Source organism: Triticum aestivum, chromosome 5D (genome assembly GCF_018294505.1).
Source record: "Triticum aestivum cultivar Chinese Spring chromosome 5D, IWGSC CS RefSeq v2.1, whole genome shotgun sequence".
Taxonomy (NCBI): Eukaryota; Viridiplantae; Streptophyta; class Magnoliopsida; order Poales; family Poaceae; genus Triticum; species Triticum aestivum.
In genome coordinates, this window is record NC_057808.1 from 36,157,423 (window position 1) to 36,167,212 (window position 9,790).

The window sequence follows — 9,790 nt, forward strand, 5'->3', positions numbered from 1 at the left end:
GTTGCCCGAAGACCCATGCTACTAGTAAATATTATTGGTAGAGCATGGCCTAAAAAACAGCACTACTAATAAATATCCTCAACCGTGCCATGCGGACAGGCTGTATTAGTAGCGCGGGTTGTACCACCCGCACTACCACTAAGAAAATAGTTGTAGTGCGTGAGGTACAACCCGCACTACTACTATCGGTCGACGAAACCCTTTGGTGGACTCCACTTAGTAGCAGCGCGGGTTTGCTAGGCCACACCATCACTACAAACGCCCGGCTCTTCCTCTCCCGACACCCACCCACGTCCGTCTCCCCTCGACTTTGACATAGACCGGGAAGCCCTGCCCGCCTCTTTCTCTCCCACCGCCTCCACCACCACCACCACCAGAAAACCCTATAGCCTGGACGCAGACGAGCCATATGGCTAGCTTCGGTGGTGACACGCACCCTGCCACGCGGGGGAGGGGGCACTCTCCTTCCTCTCCCGAGCCTGCAAGAGGACCTACGCCTCATCCGCGCGCGGGCAGGGGTGCTCGAGACCTTCCTCGGCACGTCGGTCCCAGAGCCCGACCTGTTCGCACGCCTCCGCAGGGCCTAGAACACCACCTCCTCCTCCGGCTCCGCCTCGGGGATCAGGAGGACGCGGTTGGACCTCTTGGCGATAGGGAAACATGCGTTCCATAAATATTTGAAATGTCACTGTAATAAAACATTTTGAAATAGATGTTTCGGATAGTTTTTTGAAGGAAGTGGATAATTTTTCTAAAGACCTCCGTTGCGGCCGCTGCGGCTGCGACCGCATCGCATGGGCGTGGCCATGCATGGATTGATCAACAGCTAGCACGATGGAGTCGGGCCGGGCATGGTGGGAACAACCAAGTGTACTTGACGTCCTTGTCTTGTTTTCTGCAAAAAGGAAAGAATGCAGCTTTTTATTTTTTAGGGTAACTAGGGATTTTATTCAAAATTCAGGACATCAGGAATACAAGCAATCTCTGGCAAAACCCCTAGCCACACATGGCGACCCACCGCGAGAGACGCAGCTCCCTTAGCTAGCGAGTGGGCCTCAAAATTATTGTCTCTACTTTCAAAACGGAACTCAACAGAAGAAAAATAGTTTCTACTAGTTTGAATCTCCTTAAGGATATGAGCATAAGATGGTGAACCTGCAGTTTTGATGTTCGATATCACTGCTACACAATTTGAGGCAATCGGAAGATCCTCCAGATTCAAATCCCGTGCGAGGGCTAGCGCCTCGCTGCATGCTTGTGCCTCCAAGCTTGCCGGGTTGGTGAGGCCGTCAAAAACCACCGCTGACGCACCCAAGAATTTCCCAAATTTATCTCGGCATACAACTCCTGCCGCACCCTTCTCTCCTAGAGTTGACAGGCCCCCATCACAGTTAAATTTTGCAGCCTCGCTCGGAGGCGGTAGCCACACTTTAGCTCTCCGTCGGACCACTCGTCCTTTAGGTGCCCTGGGGTTGTGCAAATTAGCTATATCTAGCTCCTCCAGAAATCTCTTAATGAAGCTCATGGTTGATAGCGGGCTCTGGTATTCATTCTCATGGATAGCCTTCCTCCTAGCCCACCATATCGCCCACATGGTCACTAAACTCGAGCAAGATCTTATTGATTTGTAGTCTCAAAAAGCCAGAACAGCCATAGCCTTGCATCTTTGTTTTGGTTTGAGATCACATGCTCGAGCAGCTCCTCATCCTCCAAAGCCCACACACATCTTGCCATGCGACAACTGAGTAGCGAATGGTGCCAAGTGTCCTCCTCCGCACCACAGATAGAGCAAGCTGGAGAATCAGCCATGTGCCTTTCATGTCTAACAAGGCCAGTTGGAATGGATGTGTGCGCCAAATGCCACACAAAAACCCGGATTTTTGATGGAACCTTCACCTTCCACAACTGGGTCCATGAATTCTTGTCAGCTGTAATATTGGAATGGCCTGGCCGGTGTTCCAGCCAATCTTCTCTTTGTGTTTTGATAGCACAAAATCATCCTATATGCTGACCTTACAGAAAAGATACCACACTTATCGTAATGCCAAGCCCAAAAGTCCTCCTGTAGCCGGGTGCTGAGTGGTATATTAAGAATAACCTCAACATCAGCAGGAGTGAAGTGATCAGTAAGGACTTGCTTGTTCCACGACCGAGTGACAGGATTAATAAGATCCGATACCATCATCGGAGGATTTGCTGATCGGGCACAGATGGGCCTCAACTTATAATCCCTCGAGAGCCAGTTCTCCTTCCAAATATTTGTAATTGCACATGAACCAATTCTCTTGATAAGACCTAAAGACAGAATATCCCGGCCTTCCAACAGAGAGCGCCAGACCTGGGAGGGTGCAGTTCCCAATGTGGCATTTAGCAGATCAACATTGGGGTAATACCGAGCATTTAGAACTCGAGCACTTAGGGACTCCGGTTGCTGCATTAACCTCCAAGCTTGACGGGCAAGTAGAGCCAAATTGAAAAGCTCGACATCTCAAAAACCCAAACCACCCATAAACTTTAGTTTTGACATAGTTCTCCACGACACCCATGTTGTCTTCCTCTCACCGTTTTTACTCCCCCATCAAAATTTCCGGATCAGACTGTTAATGTGCTCGCATAAACCCCACTACTAGGGAAAACCCTAGTAGTAGCGTGGGTTTTGAGGCTATCAGCAGCGCGGGCAGCTGCGCTACCAATAAGGCGCTACAGCTAACTGTTAGTAGTAGCGTGGTCTGTACCCGCGCTACTACTATGGACTGTATCAGCAGCACGTTTCCGGAACGTGCTACTATTAATTAGCTGTAGCGATTTCCTGGCCCCGCGCTACTGCTATATCTTTCATCATCCCCCCCCCCCGGCTTCCTACCCCATTTCAACTTCAATAAACAGCAATTTCCAGATACTAGGTACTAATAGATATCAATTTCATAAAGCATTATAGGTACTAGGTAGTACTCCCTCGGTTCCAAATTACTTGTCGTGGTAGTACTCCCTCGGTTCCAAATTACTTGTCGTGGTTTTAGTTCTTTTGAACTAAAACCACGACGAGTAATTTGGAACCGAGGGAGTACTAGATAATAATTTCATATATACTCAACATGCATCCTCAAGCAGTACAAGGTGATATCGATGACGATCATCATATGTAGTTCTAGATAATATCAACGACGATCATCATATGTAGTTCTACATGATATCAACGACGATCATCATATGTAGTTCTAGATGATATAGCCACACACACACACATGTAGTTCTAGATGATATCGACGACGATCATCATTCTCAAGCCTGGGCGGTGGGTGTTCCTGATAGTAATTAGGATGGCATGTCCAACACGAAGATTCTTGCCAACGAGGAATCTCTTCCACCCAACCGAGTTTAAGTGTGTGCGACCGTCTGTGTCCATGCGGTAACACTAGTAGAAAAAGGGCCTATTGTCCCGGTTGGTAAGGGCCTTTTGTCCCGGTTTTTGAACCGGGACTAAAGGGTCGTTACTAATGCCCTAACCCTTTAGTCTCGGTTCTTACACGAACCGGGACAGATGGGCCTCCATGTGGCCGGTGCGGCGAGCCCAGGCAGGAGGGCCTATGGTCCCGGTTGGTGGCACTAACCGGGACCAATAGGCATCCACGCGTCAGCATTTCAGTGGCTGGGGTTTTTGTTTTTTTGAAAGGGGGGTTGGGGGTTTTGGGGGGTTAATTTAGGTGTTTCATATATTGTGTTAGCTAGCTAATTAATAGAGAGAAGTGTCCTCTCTTATCTCCGTGCTTGGTCGACGCTACGTACTATATACGTATGGAGAGGACTAGACACGCTAGCTAGTAATCAAATGAAGGAAACAGAAGATCGTCATGAACATATGCATACAGAGAGAAGTGATATCGACCACCTCTCCTTCTCCGAGAGATTGGTCGAACAACAAGTTCTCGTATATCTATCCGACACTACCGGCTACATATATACAATAATTATCTCTTACAATATAATCTCCTAATTAAATTGTAAGAACACAGGGTCCACATAGTATTCTCCGTTTTCAGCGATCACGTGGTCAAGGAAGAATGCCGCCAATTCCTCTTGAATTGCTCGCATACGATCTGGTGCTAGGAGTTCATCCCGCATCCGAAAGATCTAATTTGAAGAAGGGGGTCAATACATATATATATATATATATATATATATATATATGAATAATGAACTCAACACAAATGATGGTAATAAAATAAAATTGTGAATATTATTGCTTACGCACTTCATATTGTTCGTCAGAGTAGCCCCGCTCACAGGTCGTGTAGCGGATGGACTCGCAAACGTAGTATCCACAGTAATTATTCCCGGGTTCCTGCCACAACCACTTTACAAGAAATAGAGGTCAATCAAACTGATAAGCAAGCATGCTAAATGGTATTGATGAAACTAGCGCTTGAATCACTAGGAGATGCACGGAACATGCTACTATAGTACTTACTTTCGGGTGTTTAAATTGCAGCTTCTTCGGCAGTCCCGGAGCTTTTTTGGTGAATTTTCTCCAAACCCTGCCAGACAAAGAAAACAATTACTTGATATCAGGAAATGAACAAAGTTGCTGATATGGTGGATAATGATCGATTTAACTTACTTCTCGAGCATTTGAGTCATGTCCGCATAGTCCTGGGGATCTTTTCGTCTCGAGTCTAAGACGGTTACTACTCCCTGCTCAAGCTTAATCTCTAGGAGAATATAGTGGAAGCTGCGCACGCATGCATAAGTCATCAATTACATTACTATAACCTGGACTAATAAGGGAAACCGAATATGCACAAGACAGTAACACTCACTTGAAGTTGTAAGGAAAGAGTATTATATCTTTGTTTTCATTTATTACCAACGATCGTAGCAAGTTGGCCTCGGTATTTTCGGCATGATATTTAACCTGAGTTGCATCTATGAGATTTGTGTTAATGAACCCAATATCACCGATTTGTCTTTTCTTCAATTCGGCGATCTTCAATCTGCATAATATAGTGAGGATAATTATAAATACATGCAATGAAAGAGCTGACCTATATAGAGAGACTTAATGACAGAAGTAGTACTACTTACAGACAGTAGCAAGTGATCGTTGATTTATCGAGGGCCTTTTGATTGAAAAACTGGAAGAACTCCTCAAATGGAACATTCAACAGTTCAATTCCAACGAGGTCATGCTCCGGTTTAACTCTCAGCGTCAAAGTATTCCTCCCCCCAGACTCTCTGCAGGTTTTCATGTACCAATCATGTAATCTTCGCATCATCGTTGTTAGAGATCTTTCATCTTTGACGAGAGGCTTCCCGTAATGGTATTTGTGTTCGTCCACCTCCAAGATATCATAATGTACATCGTCGGGCAGGTAATCTCCAAGATTGCTATAACCGGGCACCATCCTCGGATCATTAGCGACGATGTCGCTAGACACCTTGAGCGGGGGGGGGCACGATTGGTTCGCTTGTTCGCCGAGCTGGGCAATTTTTTTCCCAGCTCGTCGTTCTTTTAACCTTTGATCACTGACAGTACTTCCCGACCGCTCCGCTTCGGCAAATGTCTTTGCAATAATGCGCTCATAGTTGCCTCTCGACGGAGACTTTGGTGGTTTTGTTAGGGCAGCCAGAGTGCGCTTCGCTTTCAACAGATCTACCTTCTCCTCCGGAGGTGGATGTTTACCCCTTCAAAGAAGTTCGTCACTTCGGCTCGCACGATCTTCGTGGTTTCCTCCTCGGTCCTCTCGTATGGTAACTTCTCTGGAGTCTTCAAAGAAGGACCGAATCTGTATTGCCTCCCGCCTCTGGCTGTACTGCTAGACGCCGACAGAGCAGACGGAGCGGATGCGGCTGTCTTCTTTCCTTGCTTACGAGGCGGAGGAGAAGGACTACGACGCGCCGGAGCAGCCGGAGCGGCGGCAGGTCTCTTCCGCCCTTGCTGACGAGGCGAAGAAGGAGGAGGCTGGCTGCTCTGGCGCGCCGGCGCATGCGGAGAAGGAGGCGGAGTGCCGCCACGCACCGGAGAAGGAGGCTGAGTGCCCTGATCACTCGGCGGAGGAGGAGGCGGGGTGCCGCCACGCGCCGGAGAAGGAGGCTGAGTGCCCTGATCACTCGCCGGATGAGGAGGCGGAGGAGGAGGCGGAGTGCCCTTACTCGCTGGAGGCGTCCAGTTCGGAAGGTTGATGAGCTCCTTCCGCCATAGGCATGGAGTCTTCAGAGCAGAACCCAGCCGAGTCTCCCCTTCACCGGTAGGGTGGTCAAGCCGGAGGTCCTCAAATCCCTCCGTTATTTCATCCACCATCACCCTAGCATATCCTTCTGGAATCGGCCGGCAGTGGTAGGTTGCGCCGGGTTCAGGAGGTAAAACAGAGCCAACAGCCACCTTGACTTTGAAGTTCTGCCATTGCGTCATAAGGTGGCAATGTTGAGACTCCGTGATAGCATCCACGGGGTAGCTAGTAGGAGCCGTCAAGACATGCTCCGGCTGAAGCAGCTCGGTGGAAGCCACGCTGCTTCTCCGCTGAGATGGCGGGGTAGCTTCGGGGGTAGTTTCGGCATGTCGATTGCCGTCTCGTTCCTCTAGCGCTTGAACCCTTTCGTGCAGCTTCTGAATTTGGGTCTGCTCCACTTTTTTCCTCCTCTCCTGGCTTTTGTAACCGCCTGCGTCCGGAAAACCAGCCTTCCACGGAACGGAGCCTGGCGTGCCTCGTGTCCGTCCAGGGTGCTCAGGATTCCCGAGGGCCATTGTGAGCTCGTCGTTCTCTCTGTCTGGAACGAACGTCCCTTCCTGCGCTGCATCGATATACTGCTGAAGCCTCTTGACTGGTATTCTCAAAAGCTCGTCCGTCCAAACGCACCTCCCTGATACAGGGTCCAATTTTCCGCCAGCCCCGAAGAACCAAGTCCGGCAACGGTCTGGCCAGTTCATTGTCTGTGGTTCGATCCCTTTATCAAGCAGATCATTCTCAGCCTTGGCCCACTTAGGCCGGGCTTTGAGGTAGCCACCTGACCCCGTGCGATGGTGAAGCTTCTTCTTCGCAGCATTCTTCTTGTTTGTCGCTGACATCTTCTTACTCTTTTCCGATGTCTTGTGGGCCACAAATGCGGGCCAGTGATCTCTGATCTTCTCATACCGGCCGATGAATTCTGGTGTCTCTTCTTTGTCGACAAACGTTTTCAGCTCATTCTTCCACCTCCTGAATAGGTCTGCCATCTTCTTAAGAGCATGAGACTTGATTAATTGCTCTTTAACTGGCTTCTCCGGATCCTCCTCTGGCGGTAGGGTGAAATTTGCCTTCAGCTCAGTCCAAAGATCATCTTTCTGCATATCATTGACATAAGACACCTCAGGGTCTTCCTTCTTAGGCTTATACCATTGGTGGATGCTGATCGGGATCTTGTCCCTAACTAGAACCCCGCACTGAGCAGCAAATGCATCCTTTGTCCGGATGGGTTCAATCGGTTGGCCGTCGCGCGCGATTGCTGTGATCTCAAACCTTTCATCCGAGCGCAACTTTCTCTTCGGGCCTCGTCTCTTTACCGAAGTTGTGCTCGATCCGGAGGGCTAGAAAAAAGAAGAAAGACGAGTGTTAATTAATATGTGTACATACCAAAACAATGAATGCATCAATTAGCTAGTCAGCACAGGCTTAACTAATATATTTACCTGGCCGGACTCTGTTCGGTCACCGGAGCCGTCACCACGGGCTCCTTCTTGCACCAGCATTGGGTCACCGGAGCCATCATAATCATGTCTTTCCTCCTCCACTCTTCGATCACCGTAGCCTGCTTCTTCACCCTGTTCTTCCAGACCATCATTGTCGTTAAGATACGACAAGATATCACCTCCGGCTAAGATTATGTCCCCCAACACCTCTTCTGCTTGCTCGTCTCGTCCGTGCTCCATTGTTTCTGCAAATATTACAACATGGAAATTATTACACAAACATGACAGCAGGTGGATATATTAGTGCAAACGTAGACCTAGCTTATTCCGGGTTTGGGGTGGCCTCGGCAACGCTTCAAGGGTAGGGGCGCGGCGGGAGGGGGTAGGAGACCGACATCGTTTTTTCTAGGATTTGGGTGTCCTCGAGAGTTTTGGTCGAGTGAGAGGGCCGGGGGGTGCTCCCGTGGTATAAGTTATCACGGTCGAGAGGGGGTATAAATATCGACCGTCCATCATGTCGAAGTTATCTAGGAGGGAGTTATATATATCGACAACGACGACATACATACATGGGAAAATAATGTTATCGGGGAGGGGGTATATCGACAACGACATACCCGATAAAAAATAAGAAGACGAAGAAGAAATAAAAAGAGGAGAAGAAGAAAGGAATAGAGGAGAAGATCGAAGAAAAAAAGAAGAAAAAGAAGAGGAGAAGAAGAAAGGAATAGAGGAGATCTATTTTTTCTTCTTCTCCTCTTCTTTTTCTTCTTTTTTCCTCTTCTTATTTATTTCTCCTCTTCTTCCTCTCCTCTTCTTCTCCTTTCTTCCTCTTCTTATTTTCGTTTTCCCTCTCCTTCTTTTTCTTCTTCTTCCTTTCCTAGCTAGATACATAAAACTTTTCTAAAAATATAACTTTTGCATATATAAAACTTTTCCTAACTCTTTTACAACCACAAAAATTACTCCAACTTCATGACAGTACCCACACTCCATTTCACCAAAAACCTTCTGATCCATAGTTCAAAATTTTCAAATTTCATTCAAATGAAATTTGAACCAGATTCAAATTCCTTGCTGAAAACCTATTCAAATTCCTTTCTAAAAATCTAACTTTTGCATATTTGTATTTTTAAAACATCATTACAGTTGAAAAAATACATACATACGTACAAAAAACATGTAAAAATACATACATACATATATGAACATACATAAAAAAATACATATATCTAAAAAATATATTTAAAACATCATTACAGTCGGCGACGGCGAGGGCGCGGGCGACGGTGAGGGCGCGGGCGACGGCGACGACGGGCGCGGGCGAGGGCGACGGGCGAGGGCGCGGCGACGGCGAGGGAGCGGGGCAGGGGCGGCGCGCGGCGACGACGTCGGGCGAGGGCGCGGGCGACGGCGACCGGTAGAAGCCCCCTCAATGCAACCGGAAGCAGTTGCATCATAATCACGTGGCAGTCATGAGACTTTAGGTTTTGGAACTTTTTCTCTGGCATATTTATTATTCCCTTTATATTCGACGAGAAGCCAGTCGGGACCTTCATACTGAGCAGGCATTCAAAGAAGATTTCTTTCTCTTCTTTCGTAAGAGCGTAGCTGGCAGGACCTTGATACTGCTTCGGAGGCATGCCGTCTTTTTCGTGCAAACGTTGCAGGTCCTCCCGTGCCTCAGGTGTATCTTTTGTCTTCCCATACACGCCCAAGAAGCCTAGCAGGTTCACGCAAAGGTTATTCGTCACGTGCATCACGTCGATTGAAGAGCGGACCTCTAGGTCTTTCTAGTAGGGTAGGTCCCAAAATATAGATTTCTTCTTCCACATGGGTGCATGTCCCTCAGCGTCATTCGGAACAGCTAGTCCGTCGGGACCCTTTCCAAAGATTACGTGTAAATCATTGACCATAGCAAGTACGTGATCACCGGTACGCATGGCGGGCTTCTTCCGGTGATCTGCCTCGCCTTTGAAATGCTTGTCTTTCTTTCGACATTGATGGTTGGTCGGAAGAAATCGACGATGGCCCAGGTACACATTCTTCCTGCATTTGTCCAGGTATATACTTTCAGTGTCATCTAAACAGTGCGTGCATGCGTGGTATCCCTTGTTTGTCTGTCCT